This window comes from Martes martes, assembly GCF_963455335.1.
Source record: "Martes martes genome assembly, chromosome: 1".
Lineage (NCBI taxonomy): Eukaryota > Metazoa > Chordata > Mammalia > Carnivora > Mustelidae > Martes > Martes martes.
Genome location: NC_137888.1, coordinates 118,791,335 through 118,811,716, shown reverse-complemented (window position 1 = coordinate 118,811,716; position 20,382 = coordinate 118,791,335).

Below are 20,382 nucleotides of genomic sequence, written 5' to 3'. Positions count from 1 at the left end.
TCCTGCCAGTATTTGCATCTTAGTGCTTGAGGACCAAGCATCCGGAAACCTGGAAGGTCACTAGGCCTGAAATCCATGGCAGTTCAAACATTCTGGAAGATTAACTGTCCCCAATCCCCCAGAGCATCTTTCAACGAATAAGTGATGGGAGCTGATGCATAAATATCCCGGCAACCTCATACTTTGAGTGGGGTAATTCTGAGGTGTACGTTTTAAACCATGCCCCAGCAAGATTAGGCAATAGTTGTCCACTTCATGGTTGGCTTCATAATTCACTTTTTATTGGCTGTCTTCCCCTCCCTGACTCATTTCCTCACTCTCTTGCTGGTATTTCCTTGGATTAAATCCCAAATAAACTACTTGCTCTCAAATCCTTGTTCCAAGGTCGGCTTCTAGAGGACCCCAAACTAAGACAATTCTCCAGGATAAGTTAGCATCACTATGCACACATTGCTGGAGAGCTGCTGAAGAGAGCCACACTTCCTTTTATTCCTGTCTTCTCGTCTCCTGCGTCCAGAGATCTGGGGGTGTGCTGTGTGTACTGTCCTCTGGGCAGGCCTGGTATTGTGCAAACAGGTTCACAGGTGTTGGGGAATCTCCTCACTGTGATGTGAGGTGAAATTTAAATGAAAGAAGGAAAGAGTTGACAGAGATGTTGTACTCATGGGGGCTAGGGGAGTCATCTTTATGGAGAGTAGCATCTCCTAAATGGTGTTCCATGGTGTTTGGGGAGATGCTTGAGAGATGGAAACCCAAAATTCAAGTTCCTTTGGTCATGCGTTTAGGAATTGCTGGCTAAATCAGACTATTTTATGGTAGGGCTTCTCAGGACCTTTAATACAACAAGGTGCATTGTGATCTCTGAGAAATGGAGTTTTCCAAATCTCTTTGACCATAGACCTTCTGAGAAAACATCTGTTAATACCCCCCAATAATGAAACAGTTTGGGAAGTGATGGCAGAAAGACGTGTATTTTCCCTCTGCCAAATGCATGTCTTTCACTCATGAGTGTTTTGAAGAGTTCAGACTTTCATCCCAGTGGTTCAAATGTCTTCTCTCTTCTCTCTTCCCTGTGAAGCTAGACTTTAGTAGGGCTGTTACTCCTTCTTATATTTAAAATACCATGATCATCATAAGACCCAGCAATTGCCTGGCCTTTGCCATCTCCAGACCGTGTTCCTATACATTAATCCTCCCAACAACCCAGAACACTGGTCCTCTAGATCCTTATTTAATAGGTGAGGAACTCTGAACTAGAGTTCAGAGCTTTTCCCAGGATCCCTCGGTAGTACATCAGTGCAGGAAAATTGGGATTTGAAGAAAGCAACGTCAAGCGGGGGAACTCTGATTTTCTCTACAGGGTCTGAACTTTGAGTAAAGATTCAGTTAACAGAGCAGACTTTTCTAAGGCTTTGGGGTTTGAAAAGGTCATTGGACCAGGTCCAGAAAGAGATGAAAGCACATCCGATCTCAGAGTATGTTATTTGGGATTCATCCAGGTGGTCTAGGGCTGCCTCCATTACACCACAGAAGAGAGGTGGCCCTGTAGATAAGATCAGGGCTTCCAAAGCAAACCCTGGGTTTGAATTTTTGCTCCATCATTTACCAGCAGTGTGGCTTTGGACAAGATACTTTAACAATCTGAACCTCAGTTTCCTTATCTATAAAACGGAGAGAATAATATTTCTCATGGGGGTGCTGTGAGGCTTAATTAGAGAGGATATCTAGCCCTCTTCACACAGGGAGTGCCTGGCATATAGTAGGAATGAAAAAGAAAAAGTAGCCATTACTAGTAGAAGCGTATCCACAATTTTTACTTTCTGGCATGAATTAATCATTTAACAAAAACCAGACATCATTTTTTGTTGGTACTTTACTAGAAATAGTGCTGTTTGCTAATGACTTCTGGCAGCAGTTTTTAAAAATTGTTGTTGTTTGTTTTAGGTTTTATTTTGTGTAAAAATAGGACTAAGCAAGATAGGTCTTTACAACTTTTTTTTTTCTCCAGCTACCCAGCTCGTCAACACTCCCTCACATTCCACCCCACCCCCTGAAAAAGAAGGAAAAAGAACAAATTGAGAACGTATGGAACCACAACTCAGAAACCTGAGCATTTTCCATTTCAGCTTCTCTTGGAATAATTTGATGAAAAGCCTGTGCTGTGGTTTTAAATGGCATTAGGGTGCCCATCTTCTGTCCCTACCCCTAAGCTCCTGAACATGATTTATACTTCCCTATTTTAAGCTAGTGCAGATTTATGAGACTTTAAACACCATAGTTGAAGTTATTGGAGATTTAAAGAGATTAAGCTGGTCCAGCAATACCTGGCAGGGGTAGAGGGTACTAGGTGTTTAAAAGATTCATCAGGATTTCCATGTTAAAATCCACTTTTCAAGGATTCTCATAGCTTGGGTCTGAATCTATTTATTTTGGGCAGAGGAGTGCATTTTTTTCCCCCCAGAGGAGTGAATTTTTAGGATTTCTCTTAGATGGAAAAAAAAATCCATCCTCTATTACTTCCTGCTTTGTTTTTGGGGCTGTGCCTCTGCCCTTCACCTCTTCATCTTTCATGTCTAGCTTGCTCTGTCTTCTCTGGGGTTTTCTTTCTTCTGTTCCTGTCTTCTCTCAAGCCGTTAATCTCTTGGTACTCCTCTATGTTCATGTATTCACAAGTTCAGCCTCTGACCCAGGAACCTAACAGCAGCTGGAGGGAGTCTGACACTTCCCTACTCTTGGATTCTTGCTTGAGGGGGCCAGGGGAATCTAAAGCCTGGTGGGGGGTTGGGGAGGTGGGGATGGGGATGGTGCGCTGTGGTGGGCAATAGATAGCCTTGGAGGTGGGAATGCCTCAGGCCACAGGGGTGACAGATCCCCGGGTTTACACCAGGGGGTGCAATGACTCCGTGGCTGAGAGGGTCTGGCTGGAGTCTGGAGTTTCCAAATAAAGTGCCCATTCAAGGCAAAGAGCACAAAATTCCTAGGCAGTTAGATGTAGGAAAAGCTGTATTGAGTGACATTGAAAATAGGTTCAGGGCACAAAGTGGGCACACACTCTTTGTCATATTCTACTAATGCTGTTAAGAGCCAACATTCTTCTCATTGCCAATTATATTCTCACTGGCCTCCACTTCTTACCTCTCAGATTCCTTTCAAGTCCTAGCTCTGCCCACCTTGTCAAATCACTGTGGGTGTAGGGAACATGAACTCATTTTAATATCAGCCTGAACCAGACATCACTGGGAAGGAAATCAGAGAAGCTATTCCAAAGTCAAGTAAAAATAACTTTGGTGGGTGCATTCTCTATGATTCCGTTCATATGAAAACCCTACAAAAGACAAATCTAATCTATAGTGACAAAAAGTAGATTGTTGGTTGGCTGGGGTCAAGAGAGGGCAAGATTAACTGAGATGGGGCACAAGAGAATGTTTTGGGATGCTGGAAATGTGCTTTGTCTCAATTACGGTGATGGTCGCACAGATATACAATACCTTAAAACTCATTAGAATGTACAGTTAGAACAGGTGTAAATTATACCTTGATTTTTAAAAATGTATCTTCTGTGCATCCACACTCCTCACCCCTCTATTATCACGGACAATGGAGAGCTGAGTACCAATCTTAGAAGGTCCCCCAATGTGTGGATGGTTGTTCAAACAGCCTGTGCTGTGTATCTATATAGGGCATGGAGATAATCCAGACCAGTATATAAACACCCAATCAGTTATAATTGACTTTGAAATGCTTTCTATGCCTTTATATTCCCTGAGTACAACCTGACTGATGGGGCAGGAGTGAGCAGGCAGCCAAGAAATGTGGTGGGGAAGCCAGAATAAACAATCACCAGGGAGAGACAACAACAGGGTGAATGACCACACATGATAACGAACTGTTGACTTTGTAATGTGAACTGTGCATTGTATGAAAGAGGGAAGGGACTGGTGAGGGGGAGCAGATGCTCATTAGAAATCAAACCAACCACACTGAATGGTCCTGGCATCTGGATAGCAGGAGGGCTTCACCAATTCCATCTTTTCCATATCTCTAATTAAATTTTTGATATTGCTTAAGGTAGGCACAGTGCCCTATTCATTTTGACATCCAAATATCCACTTTAAAGTTGGCCAAGCTCACCTAGAGGATGATGTAAATAGATCAAGGATGGAGTTAAGATTTAGGACATTGGAGTTTTGTCCCTGCTGTGTGACCTTCTGAAAAACTACTTAGCTTATTTATTTGTTCATTTATTCAATAAAATTATAGAGCACCTGCTATAAATCAGGTGGTTTGCTGGAAACTAGGGACACATGACTCTAGGCATCACTTTACTCATTTGTAAACGCTCCTTCTGGGATACCTGCACCATCCCACCACTGCATTGATGGATCATATGGGTAGTGATGTAGTTAGGCTCTTAGCCCCTCAAGGTTGTGCTTCAATGACAAAGCTGACTGGGAGGATGCCCTCCCTTCTCTGATCTATATCTTTCTAGAGGGTAATTCTAGGCTACTTAGAGCATCTTTGCCATAAAAAGTTCCATGGAAATGAAATTAAGCATTTTAGTTTTGTTTGTTGAAAAAAAAAATTGCCCTTAAAAAAACCTTCTTAGGCAGTTTTAAAATTATTTCTTATTGCTTCAAAGCACAAACTCATATATAGTTACAAACTAGGTTTACATTTGATCTAATGCAGAGCAGTAGACCAGGGCTTTTGTCCAGCCTTCCTTCTGATTTGCAGCATTCTATCCGCCCCCTCCCCAGGCAAGATTTAGAAAGCAACAGACACTAAATTGCTTTTCTTCCTGCAGACGTTCTCACACTTACCTTCAAGCATACAAGATCTGTTCCTTTTCTGGTCATCAAACCAACTCAGAAGAGTCTGACAGAGTAGGATTCAAATTCCTTTTTTTTTTTTTTTTAAGATTTTATTTACTTATTTGACATAGAGAGATCACAAGTAGGCAGAGAGGCAGGCAGAGAGAGACGGAGAAGCAGGCTCCCCGCTGAGCAGAGAGCCCGATGCGGGACTTGATCCCAGGACTCCGGGATCATGACCTGAGCCCAAGGCAGAGGCTTCAACCCACTGAGCCACCCAGGCGCCCTAGGATTCAAATTCTACTCTGTCCATGTATAATATGTGACCCAGGGAAAGTAGCCTAACCTTTCTGGGCCTCATCTGGAAGTGGGAATAACAATTCAAATAACAATTTGAATTGTTATGCAGTTTAAATAGGATAATGGATATAAAAATGACTAGCATAGTGTCTAGCCAATTGTAGAAAACCAACTGGTAGTTGTTATTAAAGCCTACCAGAATGGAAGTCTGTGGATTGAAGGGGGAAAAGCCCCCCATAGAGTCAGAAGTATTCCACTGGCTCTTGGAATGGAGGAACCAGGACCCTCAGCCTTGTTGAGTGGATGATGACTATGGGGAATAGGACTATTGGATGTTAAATTCATAATCCCAATCTGGAAGAAGGGTTGACATTCTACGTGGTAAACTAAGTCATCCATAGGCCTTTGATGCAAGAGTGGAGGAGTTTTTCTCTTTAACCCAGCATACAGTTGTAGGAGGATTGCAAATGGAACAATGGTGGAAAAAAAGTCATGTCCCAGCTAGCTGTGATAGCCATATCAGTAGACGCCACAGTCAGATTACCTCTACATTCCCCCAGAAAGGTTCAGATCTCCCAGCCTTTCCAAAGAAAGACCTGTTCCACCCAACAGGTCAAAATTAGTGTCACAAAAAGGATTGAGAACCCGAAGATAGAGTATGCCTGCTGATCCAAGAACAACAGACAACTGGCTCAGGCTGTGATTAAAGTTGGTTGGAATTCACAGCCGGCAGAACAATGACCACATTCATGAACTGAACTTCTGCTTACTCTCCTCTTCCAGAGTCCTTCATCTTCCTTCCGCACGGACAGCCAGCTGTGCTGAGAGATTTGTGTGTTAGCACCTGGAAGTGTTGGATGGACTTGATTACTGTGTAATAGAATCTAACACGAACGACTTGAAAGTGTAGTTAAAGGGTGCAAACCTAGTTGTAATTGCTGGGACCCCCCCCCCCCAACACACACACAAAGAAAAGCCTGCTAGACTGTAGAGATCCCTATGGGCAGGGACCATTTTTGTCTTTTTTTTACTGCTTTGTATCCAGCATCAAACACAGAGCTTTTTGGAAACCAACCATTTTGGTTTGTCTGGGACTCTCTGGTCTTAACATTAAAAAGTCCTGCATCTCAGGAAACCCCTCTGTCATAGGCAAACTGGGATGATTGGTCACTCTAGGCTTGGCACATAGTAGATGCTCAAGAACTTCTTGTCAAACAACATAAATTAAACAAACTATTGGAATCATAATGTAATACATTAAATTAACTTCTGTGGATAGGAATCTACCTTCAGGAGATACAGATTTGAAGTTGAGTTTGGTGAAACCAGCATGCTATTTTGATGGTATGTAGGTTTAGTCTTGCTTTAAATATCATCTCCTTTACATCCCTTCTTTCGAGCTTAGTTTATACATCTGGGCCTTCCATCAGCAATAGACTGCTCAGTTTCAAAACTGTCAAAACATAGTGAAAATATGATGGGGATTTCTAAAGTCTTTTCCCACTGGCTAACTTTCTCACCCTATCTACATAGAAGCCAGGTGTTTTAAATTGACCCATAATATACACTTGGGAGGGAAGGAGCATTTCTCCAATCAAAGTAAACAACCTTTTATTGAGTGGCTGCTCTGGGCAATGTGCTGGGTGCTGCAGGGCATTCAAAATGAGTGAAATAGAATCCTTGCCTTTAGCAGATCTCAACCTAGCAGGGGTGTTTGTGAATAAACATACATAAATATTTATGACATCAAGCAGGCTTGATACATGCACGCTATTTTAATTATTTCAGTCATGCCCTATGTGACTATGAGAGAGATGTCATAGAATGCCTTCCAAAAAGAGGTGGGATTTAAGGTGGGCTTTGGAGAAAGCATAGGACATCTAAAACTGCCTATGGGGTGAGGAGAAAGCACTTTTCCAGGTAGAAGGAAGAGTAGGGGTTTGACAAAGAGTTGCATTATGCTACTCATCAATAAACCTGACTCTAGGGCTTTAACTAAATGGAGGCGTATTATTCTCACAGAGCGAGAAGTCCAAGACTAGGCAACAGCTCCAAGATGACATCAGTGCCCCAGGCTCCTTTTCTCTTTCTGCTCCACCATCCTTAGCTTATGGCTTTGTTGCCTCCTGGCCTCAAGATGGCTGCTTTACCTCCTGTCTCCTGTTTGTGGACCAGACAGGAGAAAGAAGAAGGAAGGAAGGAAGGAAGGAAGGAAGGAAGGAAGGAAGGAAGGAAGAAGGAAGGAGAGAAAAAGGAGAAAGGCATGTGGGAGAGAAAGCGAGGGTCTGCATGAAGAAGGCAAACACTTTCCCAACTCCCAAGCTGACTCTCTCTGAGTCATGTCTTATTACAAGAAATGGATTACATGACCACCCCTATTACAAAGGAGCTGGGACAGGTGAGCATTTTAGCTGGGCACATTGCTCTTCTGAGTAATATGGCCGTTCTCGTAGTGAGGAGATATGGATTTGGGGTAGGTAACTAGCAGTGTCTGTGCCTTTGAGCAGAGAGTTAGGGATAGGTTCAGGGCAGGGATTGCTGGATAAATGAGAATGAAAGTAGAATCTTGTGCAAGAGGTGAAACATGAGTATGTGTGTAGGCAGGACAAGATAGACGTGGATGGCTATGGGAAAGATAGACAGGGAGGGTATGGGAAAGAGTCATCCGAAGAAGATAAGATTGGAAAAAAATAAGCCAAATGGAGGGGACATAGGGATTTTATCTGCCTCTTTAATTTCTCTGCAGAAGGTCCAGAACAGCCTAGATGACCCTGTTTCAAGCTGTGTGAGGTGGCATTCTTCCTTTGCTCTCAACCTTTGTCCTCCTAAGTCTCCTGTATCAAGCGTGTTGTGTAGAGATACAAAAACCACCACTTTCAAACTGGTACACTCATGTCATAGTAATGGAAACTCTTAGACTATTTTCTTTACTTAAACTCACCTGTTATCCATATTTCAATTTTATATCATTATTATTCACATATTCTATTGATCAACTCCTTTAATTCCCTTGGATACCACACTAAACAAACTTTCCACCATGTAACAGTTGGAAATTGTGTACTGCTAACTGCTAGTCAGAAAAAAATGTATATCAGAAATGTAGTACTTAGAAACACACACATGTATTTCTGTATATAGATTTATGATTAGTATTTAGCAATGCTAAAATTATATTTTCCACACATGTATTTCCCATCCCTAACAGTCTTTTGAGAGTCAGATTTGTTCTTCAGCTTTGAAATTTCTTTTGTATTTTGGTGAAATTTGCTTTGGTCACTCTCTAAGCTACAGCTCTGAATAATTTTCCCATTGCTTGGCTCCAGCCTTCGTTTTTTTCAGCATAATAGTTTTTGAAGGTAACTTTTAGCATTAAGAACAGTTGAAGAACCATGAAGAGTTCACTAGTATTAGAGGAAATCATGACATTATTTATCACTCTAAGTTAGGAGTCATCAAAACTTCTTTCTTAAAGGACCAGATAGTAAATGTTTCCAACTTGGCAGGCCCTATGGTCTCTGTCACAACTCCTCAGTTCTGCTGTTACAGCACAAAAGCAGCCATAGACACTAATTAAATGAATGCGCATGGCTGTGTTTGAATAAAACTTTATTTATGAGATTCTGCTCTAACTGAACAGCAGGAAGAAATTCTCTCCCTTGCTCCGCATCTCTCTCAACAGCTCTTGCTCTCCTATCTTTTCTTCTTATCAACATCTCTCTCCCACTTTTGTTTTTATTCCTTTTTTACCCTCATCTGTTTCTCTTTCTTTTTGACGTCTTGATTTCTTTCTTGTCACTTGCTACAAGATGTGTCCCCAAGGTATGCTTGGCAGATCCTCCTAGCCTCTGAAGATGGCATCAAAGAGGAAACTTTACTCTTCACTGAGTCTACTTAGTGACACAGAGAGGCTCCTGGGGCTGACTGGATTATGTATCTGGTGACTACTTAAGTGCTTGTAACTTTTCTTAGGTAGCTTAAAGATACGCTTCAGTTTATTAGCTGCAGAATTCTTTCCGGCTTCCTTAGATCTGAATCTTTGAGATGACTAAAGAGGTCCTTCTCTTACAATATCAGTGGAAATCCAGGTGCATTTGCATGTTCCTTAATCTTTTGGAGTACCCTCCCTTTTCAGTGTAGGCAAGGCTGGCGGGGAATGTGGGTATACAATCTATGGGGACAACTTCCTTAGGATCTGGAAGAAATCCATATTACTTTACCTGCTGCAGATTTCCTCATCCAGTCAGGTTTTTTGGCCACCGCGGGCTTCTCCTTGAAGACAGGATGAGAGGGAATTCGCTTCAGTTGCAGCAGGAAAGATTAAGAGTAGAGGTCAGGAAGAACTTTGGTTCTGTCACAACTGTACATCAAGCAAGGCCAAGACCAGGGGATGTTTTAGGCGTTCCCTTGGAATTGTTAAAAGAAAAGGACAGATTATTTCCTATGCTTACTCCAAACAGAAAATAGTGTGACAAAGGAAGCAGCTTTGTGTTAGCAATTTCCTGTGCCGCATGGGCTGAGGGCTGGGAATCAAGATTTGAGGCCCAAATATCTTCCACCGGCTTCCTCTATGCAGGCCAACCCTCAGGATGCTGGCTGATCACTACAACGGGGAAGGTCACCCGCCCTTCCAGTTTTGGAGGGACTCTGATCATTCTCCAGCTTCAGAATTTTCTCTCTCCCTCTTTTTCTCTCAGCTGTCTTTCAAGTCTACATAGATAGCTTCATTCTGAAAACTGAAATGAAACGAACATTTGGAAACTTGATCATCCTGGTGAACTATGCTGTCTGTCTGTCTGTCTTTCTTTACTGCCCAAACTTCATAGAAAGATGATTTAGCTCTGCTGCTTCCAATAACCTCACCACACGCTGCCCCTCCCCCTCCCCCACCCCATCTGCAGCCAGGTTCTGCCCTCCACTCTCTCTCTCCAGGCTGCCTGTAGCCTGCACTCACCAAATCCTGTCTCCATGTCCCGGTCCTTGCTGCCCCTCACTTCTCTGTGGCATCTGACATTTTGGACCCATCTGCCTCCCAACATAGTCTTGTCTCCTGTTCCCATGGCCAAAGTGCTCCTGTGACTTTGTCTCAGTTTCTTTCAGGTATTGGCTTTACTTCCACACCTTGCCTGGGGAAGCCAGTTGTCAAGCTATTGTAGAAATTCAACATTACAGAGCCAAGGACTGGGCTAGGATGGCGTTGGAGGGAAAAGGGGCAATGGATGCCATTTCAAAGGAAAACTTTGGTCTACTGACAGCATGGAGGCAAGACGTAGAGGAGGCAGAGGGACCAAGCAATCTCCCAGGGTTTGAGTCTGTGACACTGGGATAATGAAGTCAGGAAAGTCAGGAAGAGGAGCTGTTTCCAAGGCAAATTTAATTTGAGTAGAAAGCAGGACATACAAGTGGATAATATAGCTAAAGAGGGAAAGTTAATGGAAATGGATAGAAAACCTTTTATCTCATTTGCTGTTGCTGCTTCAGCCAACTCCTGGCTCCTTAATCAATATTTCCAGCTCCCAAGCCATCCCAGGGGCTGCACTGACTGTTCTAGTTGCTGGTAGGACATGAAAACCTGGATGCCCCTCACCCCTCAGACTCCTCAGGGAGGAGGACACGCATTACGGGGAAGCAGCCTGGAAAACCAGCCGAGGAGTCATGAGTTCTGGGGTCTGCCAGGTGACTTTGGGCAAGTCACTTTACTCTCCAGGTAGCAGTTTTCTCATCAGTGAACCAAGGGGTTAGACTAAATAATATCTTATTTAATTGCTTTCCTCTTTTTCCCCAGTGTGGTTTCTCACCAAGATTCTTTTTCTTCTGTTAGGTGTGCAAGCATTCCTCCAGTGGCCTCGTGCCCAGGGGTGTCCTGAACTCCTGTTTCCCACCACTCCCTCTTTCCTGCCCACATCTTCTCCAATCCAGACACAAGCCTTCAATACATGCTACTGCTCCATCCTTCTCATTGACTTCCACACTCTCCTGCTTCCTTCCTCCTTGACATGCTTACCACCTGCTCCTAAACTGTTGGTATGGACTCCAGACTCCTCTGGCCAGTCTTTTGGGCACATCTCCCTTCCTAAACATTTCTTCCACCTTGTCCCATTCTTCCCTTCCTCTTTATTTTATTATTATTTTTAAAAAATATTTTATTTTTATTTATTTATTTGACAGAGAGAGAGAGAGAGAATGCACAAGCAGGGGGAACAGAGAGGGAGTGAGAAGCAGACTCCCTGCTGAGCAGGAAGCCCGATGTGGGACTCGATCCCAGGACCCTGGGATCATGACCCAAGCCAAAGGCAGACGCTTAACCATCTGAGCCACCCAGGTGCCCTCTTCCCTTCCTCTTTAAATCTTCAAAGAGGAGTGGAGAGAAGGGAGTGTCTGTCAAGATTGAGGGTTTTTTTTTTTTTTTTGAATGCTTGTACATGAATATATCTCCTTCATCTACCGTGACGTTCTTGTGCTCCATGTAAGAAAGACTCCCCAGGTGATGAGTCTCTTTCATTGTAAAGAATCATGTTATGAAATTTTAAATGTTTAAATATAACGTCTATATTTTGAAACCATGAAAACCCCATTTAATTCCCACAAGATAACTGCTATTTCCTTGTAAGCACGTAGAGGTTTACTACATTCTTTTTAATAAAAATTAGTATTTTTAAAAATAGCTTTATTGCCAAATGTTTGACATTTGATAAACTGCATTTATTTATTCATTTAAAGATTTTATTTATTTATTTATTTGACAGAGAGAGAGAGAGAGAGAGCACAAGCAGGGGGAACACCAGACAGAGGGAGAGGGAAAAGCAGGCTCTCCGCTGAGACGGGAGCCTGATCCCAGTGTTCTGGGATCATGACCTGAGCTGAAGCCAGACGCTTAACGGACTGAGCCATGCAGGAGCCCCCGACCTGGATGTATTTAAAGTGCACAATTTGATCAGTTTTGACATAACCATACACCTATCCAATCATCTCCCCAATGAAGAACATATCTGTCACCTCCAAAAGTTTCATTGTTCCCTTTTGTCATCCCACCCTCCTGGTCCTCCTCTCCTCTCCCAGTATGCCCCTCTGGTCATCTCTAGACAAAGAGTGATCTGTGTTCTGCAAGCATAAGTCACTTTGCTGCATTTCCTAGAACTTTATATAAATGGAATAATTTAGTATGTACTATTTTTGGTCTGACTTCTTTCACTCAGCATAATTAGTTTGAGTCTCACCCATGTATTGTTGGGAATAATTCATTCCTTTTTATTATCCAGTAGTAGTCCATTATGTGTATATATGGTAATTTGTTTATTCTCTCACCTGTTGATGGATGTTTGGATGGCTTCCAGGTTTGGCCTATTATAAATAAAGCTGTCATGAACATTTGTGTGCTGGTCTTTGCATGGATATATGCTTTTATTTCTCTTGGGTAAATATCAAGAATGAGTTATATGGCAGGTGCATGTCAAACTATTTTCTGTCAAACTATTTCTGTCAAACTGTCAAACTATTTTCTGAACTGTTTGCACCATTTTACATTCCCACCAGAAGTGCAAGAGAGTTCCAGTCGTTTCACATTTTCACCAACATTTGAGATGAGCAAGTCTTTTTAATTGTACACATTTATTTTATTTTTTTTTAAAGATTTTATTTATTTACTTGACAGAGAGAGAGATCACAAGTAGGCAGAGAGGCAGGCAGGGAGCGGCCAGGTGGGGGGGGGGGGAAGCAGGCTCCCCGCTGAGCAGAAAGCCTGATGCAGGGCTCCATCCCAGGACCCTGAGGTCATGACCTGAGCTGAAGGCAGAGGCTTAACCCACTGAGCCACCCAGGCACCCCAAATTTTAGACATTTTAATAGACTGTGACATCTCATTGTGGTTTTAATTTGCATTTCCCTAAAGACAAGTAATGTTGAGTATTTTCTCAAGGGTTTATTTGCTGTCCATAGATCTGCTAAGGTGGATTTCTATTTAAATCTTTTGCCCAATTTCTATTTTTTTTTAATTTTTAAGGGTTTTGTTTGTTTGTTTGTTTGTTTTTTGACAGACAGAGATCACAAGTAGGCAGAGAGGCAGGCAGAGAGAGAGGAAGAAGCAAGCTCCCTGCTGAGCAGAGAGCCGATGTGGTGCTCGATACTAGGACCCTGGGATCGTGACCTGAGCTGAAGACAGAGGCTTTAACCCACTGAGCCACCCAGGCGCCCCATTTTGCCCAATTTTTAAAAACTGGGCCATCTGTTTTCTTATTTTGGAAGTTAAAGAGTTCTTTATTTATTCTGGATATAGTCCTCCATCAGATAGGTGAGTTTCTTCTTCTTCTTTTTTTTTTTTTTAGATAGGTGATTTTCAAATATTTTCTCTCAGTGGTTGGTCTTTTCATTATCTTAATAATGTCTTTTAAAGAGCAAAACTTCTTAATTTTAATGCAGTTAAGTTTATCATGTTTTTCTTTTAGAGATTATGCCTTAGGTGTCATATCTAAGAAACCTTTGCCTACTCTAAGGTCACCAAGATTTTCTTCAATGTCTTCCAGAAATTTTATAGTTTTAGATTTTCCATTTAGGTCTGTGATCCATTTTGAGTTAATTTTTTGTATATTGTATGAGATACTGATCTGATACTGAAAAAGTTCATTTTCTTTTTGCATACAGATATTATGTAGGCAGAATAATACCCTTCCCCAAAGATGTTGTCTATGTTCTGGCCCCTAGAACTTGTAGATATGTTGTGTTACATGGCAAGCGGGAATTAAGGTTTTAGATGGAATTAAGATTGCTAATCAGATGACCTTAGAATAGGGAGATTATTCTAGATTTATTTGGGTGGGCCCAGTGTAATCACAGGGATCCTTAAGAGTGGGAGGGGGAACTGAAAGAGAACCAGAGAGATGGCAGTGTAGGACAGACTTGGCCTGTATTGCTGGTTTTGAAGATAGAAGGAGGGAGACACAAGTGAAAGAAGGCTTCTAGAAGATGGGAAAAGCAAGGAAGCAAGATTCTCCCCTAGAACCTCTAGAAAGAATGGAAATCCCTGTTAATACATCAATTTTAGCCCAGTGATATGTGTTTCAGACCTCTGACCTCCACAACTATTAGAAAGTTACATCTGGGTTGTTTTAAGTCACTGCTTTTGTGATAATTTGTTACAGGGTTACAGAAACTAATACTGGTTTTCAGTTGTTCAGACACCACTGTAAAGACTGTCTTTCTAACACCAAATTCCCTTCGATCATTGTTGAAAATCAGTTGAACATAAGTGTGTGGGTTTGTTTCTGGACTCCATTCTATTCCATTCATCTATTTTTCTGTCTTTATGCCAAAATCACATTGTCTTGGTTACTGCAATTTTATAGTAAGAGTAGAATTTGGGTAGCGTAAGTTCTCCAACTTTCTTCTCTGCTGTTCTGGCTTTTCTAGTTTCTTTGCATTGGATCAGCTTGTCAATATCTACCAAAAACAAAATAAAATTAAAAAAAAAAAAACACCCTCACAAACCCCTTCAGGGATCTTATTTGGGATTGCAATGAATCTACAGATCAATTTGGGGAAAACTGATGTCTTAAGCATTTTGAGTCTTCAGATTCATGAGGCAGTATTTATTTAAATCTTGTTTAATTCCTTTCAGCAGTATATTATAGTTTATAATATGTGGGTCTTGCATATCTTCAGTCAGACTTAGCCTTCATATTTAATATTTCTCCAAGCTAATGTAAATAGTGATTTTAAAATTTCAATTTCTAAACTTTCAATGCCAGTGTAGAGAAATAGAATTTATTTTCTTAATTGGCCTTATATCCCAAAGTCTTGTTAAAGACATTATTATTCCTAGAGGTATTTTGATAGGTTTCATGGAATTTTCTAAATAGACAATCATGTCATCTATGAATAAAGACAGTTATACATTTTACTCTCTAATTTGGGTGTCTTTAATTTCCTTTTCTTGTCTTATTGTATTTGTTAGAATATCCAGTACAATGTTGAATAGGAGTCAGAGTGGACATCCTTACTTTGTCCTGATCTTAGGGGAAAAACAATTTTCCATCATCAAGTACGATACTAGCTATAGCGGTTTTTTTTTGTTTTGTTTTGTTTTCGGTAGATGCCCTTTATTAAGTTGGGGAAGTTCCTTCTTTTCCTAGTTTGCTAAGAGCTTTGATCAGAAATGAATACTGTATTTTGTTCAGTGCTTTTCCTGTATCTATTAATATGACCATATTTTTTTCTTTTGTAATATGGTATATTAATTTTCTGGAGCTGCTCTAACAGAGTACCACAAACTGCATGGCTTAAAAGAACAGAAATTTATTTTTCACAGTTCTGGAGGCTAGAGGTCCAAAATCCAGACGTCAGCAGGGCCATCCTCTCTCTGAAATTGCATAGAACCCTTCCTTGCTTCTGCTTAGCTTCTGGGGGTGACCACCAGTTCTTGGAATTCCTCAGCGTGCAATGCATCATTCTAACCTCTGCCTCTGTTGTCACGTGGTGTTTTCCCTGTATGTCTCTATCTTCACAAGTTTTTCTCTTATGAGGACTGACCCCAATCATATTGGATTAGGACCTACTGTAATGATCTCATCCATAATTGATTACATCTGAAAAGACCTTATTTCCAAAGTAGGTCATATTCACAGGCACTGAGGATTAGGATTTCAATTTATCTTTTTTGGGGACACAAAACCTATAACGTATGGTTTACCAATTACATTGGTAAATTTTCAAATGTCAAACAACCTTACATCCTTGAGAAAAACCTGCTTGGTTATGATGTATTATTTTTTTATTGGTTTTTTTTTTTTTTAGAGTGGGGGAGGGAGGGTGCAGAGGGAGAGGGAGAGAGAGAATATTAAGCAGGCCCCATGCCCAATGTGGAGCCTGACGTGGGCTTGATCTCACAACTGTGAGATCATGAGCTGAACAAAAATCAGAAAGTTAGATGCTTAATCAACTGAGCCACCCAGGTACCCCTGTATTATCTTTTTTAAAATATATTATTGGATTTAATTTGCTAAAGTTTTGTTATGAATTTTGCATTTATGTTCATGAAAGATTGTGGTCTATAGTTTTCTTTTTTTCTTTTCTTCTTTTAATTGGACTTTATTTAGTTTTGGCATAAGATTAATGTTGGCCTCACAGAAATAGTTGGGAAATATTTCCTCTTCTTCACTTTTCTGGAAAAGTGGGTATAGGATTGGTATTATGTTTTCATTAAATGTTTCGTAGAATTCACCAGTGAAACCACATGGATCTTGAATTTTCTTTATGGGAAACTTTTAAGCTACAAATTTAATTTCTTTAATAGATATATGGCTTTTTAAGTTATCTGTTTCTTTCTGAGTAAGCTTTAGTAGTTTGTGTCTGTCAAGGAATGTGTCCATTTTATGTAAGTTGTTAGTTTATTGGCATAAATTGTTCATAATAGTCCCTTTTATTCTTTTAACATCCCCATTATCTCTAGCGATGTCACCTCTCTCATTCCTGCTAATAGCATTTGATTCTTCACTCTTATTTCCTTATTTCAGTCTGACTAGAGGTTTATCAATTTTATTGATCTTTTCAAAGAGCTCACTTTTGGTTTCATTGATTTTTCTCTCTTGATTTTCATTTATCTATTTCATTGTTTCTGCTCTTTTAAAATTCTGTTCTTACAGGTTTCATTGGCTCTTAAGGTAGAGCAGGAGATTACTAGTTTGAGATCTTTCTTTTTCAAAGTAGATATTTTAGTACTCTAAATTTCCCTCTAAACACTGCTTTAGCTGTTTCCCACAGGTTCTTATATGGTGTGTTCATTTTTATTCACTTTAAAATGCTTTCTAATATTCCTTTATAGTTCTTAGTTGAACATGGGTTATTTAAAAGTATGTTACTTGGTTTCCAAATATTTGGGGTATTTCCCATATATTTGTCATTGATTCCTAGTTTAATACTATTGTGCTCAGAAAACATACTTTGTATGATTTAAAAAAAAACAAAAATTGCGGTATAATTTGCATAATACCACTTTGCATTGTGTTAATTCTTTTACATTTGAGACTTGTTTTATGGCTTAACGTATGGTTTATCTTGTTACATGTTAACCTGTGTACTTGAAAAAAATGTGTATATGATATTGTGGAGTCTATTCTATAAATGTCAGTTAGGTTAAATTGGTTGATTGCACTGTTCATATTCTTACCGATGATCTGTCTCCTTATTCTATCAATTATTGAGGCAGATATTAAAATGTCTGACTATAATTATGAATTTGTCTACTGCCCCTTATAGTCCTATCAGTTTTGCTTCATATATTTTGAAACTCCCTTATTAAATGCAAAAGCTCTTTGAATTGTTACGTCCATCTGATGAATTGAAATGTCCCTCTTGACCTCTGGTAATATTTTTTGCTCTGAAATCTTCTTTGTCTAATAATAATATAGCTACAAACACTTAAAATATTTAATAAAAATTACCAAATTTCCTCTCAAAAATTGGTATCATATAAGGTTGCCCCCCATTCTAGTCCACATTTATTGAGACTTTGATACGAACCTTCCTCTAAACATGTAATGTTTCTTCTGAATTCGGGATCAGCTAATACTCTTGCCAGCCTTTTGTTTCTCAATATGCACAACGGTGGCTGTTGATAACACTTCCGTCATCATGTGTGGTTGTGGGAGGATAGCCAGCGTTTAGACAAGGGGTTAAGGGGAGGCAAAATTTAGAAAAGACAAATAAGAAATACTTTCATTGTCAAAGAAGATGGCAGACAAGGGTTTGTCTGGATGCTTTCGGGCATTTCAAGATACCAGGGGCAGATGAATTAGATCTCATGGCAGTGATCTCAAAGTCACTATTCATAATTTTTAAGAAATGAAACCTGATAGATGTATCCAGGACTGAAGACAGGCAACTGTATTTATATTTTTAGTGGGTTAAAAAAAATTGTGTGACATTCAGTAAAGAAAGTGATGAGTACAGGGAGCTAGAAAGGGTTCACTAAAAATGTCATTAATTCATTCTATTTGCTGTTAGAGGTAACCTCTCAGTAGATCTGGAAAGGTCCCAGGAGCTTTGATTCAAAGAGAGGTAGAACCAAGTAGGTTGTTCGAGATAAATAGATCCAGGAGATTCTGGCTGGTGGGTAGCAGGCCATCAACTTTAGACCAGGACCTGGTTTTCCTATTAGGTGTGTTTTAACACATTAGGTCAGGCCACAGCCTCTCCATCTGCCTGGATGAAACAGCAGCAACACCTCCCAACACACCACATTAAGTACTTAGGTCTGTAGGCTCTGCAGTCACTAGAACTATAAACAGAATACTGGTTAATTATTGTTTAATTATTGCTTAAAAACCAATTGGCACAATACAATCACTGCATTAATTACCCCATACAGCATCTGCTTTCTTTTTTGCTGTCATCCCCATTCCTCCCTAGCCCCTCTTCCCCACTTTAATTGAAATTCAGCTTGCTGTAACACCTCCTTTCTCCTGGCCAACTGGATCTCTCTGTTCACACAAGGGAGAGGAACAAAACAGAGAAGGCCCCCGGGGATTAGGGAGTTTTGACAGCTGTCCAAGAGGAGCTCCGAGATACGGGCCAAGTGCTGAGGCAGGGCAGAGACAAATGAGAGACAGAAGAGAGTGACGGGGGAGGGAGAGATGGGCAGGGAGACATCGCAAGAGGCATGAGCGGGACAAAGAGTCACAGAGACAGGGAGAGATGTTTAAAGGGGCGCTGAAGAGGGGGAAAAGGAAACGAAAGGCTCTAAAAGAGAGGAACTAAGGCGAGATGGTGAGGAAAATGCGAGAGGCTCAGGAAAGGAGGGAGACAGGCGAGAGCTTTGTGAGGAAGGAGGGGGAAAAGTCCAGCCTCTAGGGACAGGTCAGTGCAGCTCGGGGACCCGTCTGAAGAGGACGCGGGCGGGCAGCGCGGGGTTTCCTTCACACACCTGGGTGCGGGGTGGGGCGGAGGGCGGCAGCGGGGGCGGCAGCACTACCGCGCGAGCCGAGAGACCAGGGCGCGGGGCCGCGGCGGCGGAGCCCCTGGGCGAGCCCGGCGGCCCCGCACTCGCCCGGCGGCCCCGCCCCCCGCCTCCTCCGCCGGGGCTTTTCCTGCGGGGCTCAGGAAGCCGGCCTAGCGAAGCCCCGAACAATAGCTCGCGGCTCAGGCTCGGCTCCGGGAGAGGCCGGCGCGCGGCCGCGGGGGAGGGAGGCGTCCGCGCCGCGGGTGGCCCGCGCCGAGCGGCCGGCCGGGGCCGGGGCTTCAGTTCGGCTCCGCGCTGCCCGGGTCATTGTTGGCCGGGACTAGGGAGCGGGAGCCGGGGGAGGAGCCGGAGAGGCGGCGGCGGGAGCCAGAGGGGGAGCCAGAGAGCGAGCGAGCGAGGGAGGGAGGCAGGCAGCGAGCGAGCGAGAGAGCGAGGGAGGGAGGAGGTAGAGAGACAGGGAGGGTGGGAGGGAGGAGGAAAAATAAAGAGGAGAGCGGAGCAGGGCTGAACAATAGAGACAGGCAGACGGGCGAGGAGGAGAGCCAGCTGCCGCTGCTGAGGGAGAGCGGGCGCCCAGGCAGCCCGGACCCCGGCCCCGGCCTGACCCCGTCCAGACAGCAGGCGGCCAGCGCCCGCGGGGAAGGGGGACCATGGGGGAGCCAGCGGCAGGCGCCCCCAGCCCGCCGCGCGCCTCCGCCTGAGGGAGGCTGGGCGTTCTCTGCCCCAGCCCTGCGGCCCCAGCCGCCTAAGCCGCCCGAGCCGCCCGCCCTCGAAGCCGCGAGTCCGCTGGGTCTGCGGCCGCGGCCGCTGCGCCCCGCGCCCTCCGCCCAGCGGGCGCCCCGCAGCCCTCGGCCCCGGGCTCGGCCGGCCCCGGCTGCCCGCGGACGCCTCCACCAGTCATGAACCCCCCGGAGGGGGCAGCGGAGGAAGGAGGAGCAGCCGACTCGGACGTGGACGCCTTTTTCCGGACAGGTAAGCTGGGCAGGGCGCGGGCGGCCCGGGGGAGGGCTGCTGCCTGGGAAGCGGCGCGTCGGACAAGTTTGGGGAAGGAGGGCTGTTGCTGGGGTGTGCGTGTCGGGGGGTCAGTCCTCGTCGTCGGGCTGGAGTTGCCGAGATTCTTGTTGTTATGGCAATGCTGCTTGCGTTTTGGGGAGGCGTGGGGGCTGGGAGCCAGGCACCCCTCGGCGTTCACCCCACTTGCGGGAGTCGGTGTTGGGGAGGCGGGAGGCGGTCCCCTCGGCCGCCTGCTCCCGGAGCGCGGGGATGGGGCGATGTTGGATCACTTTGCAGCGCGCGGCTCGGCTACCGGCGTCCCCGGCCCCT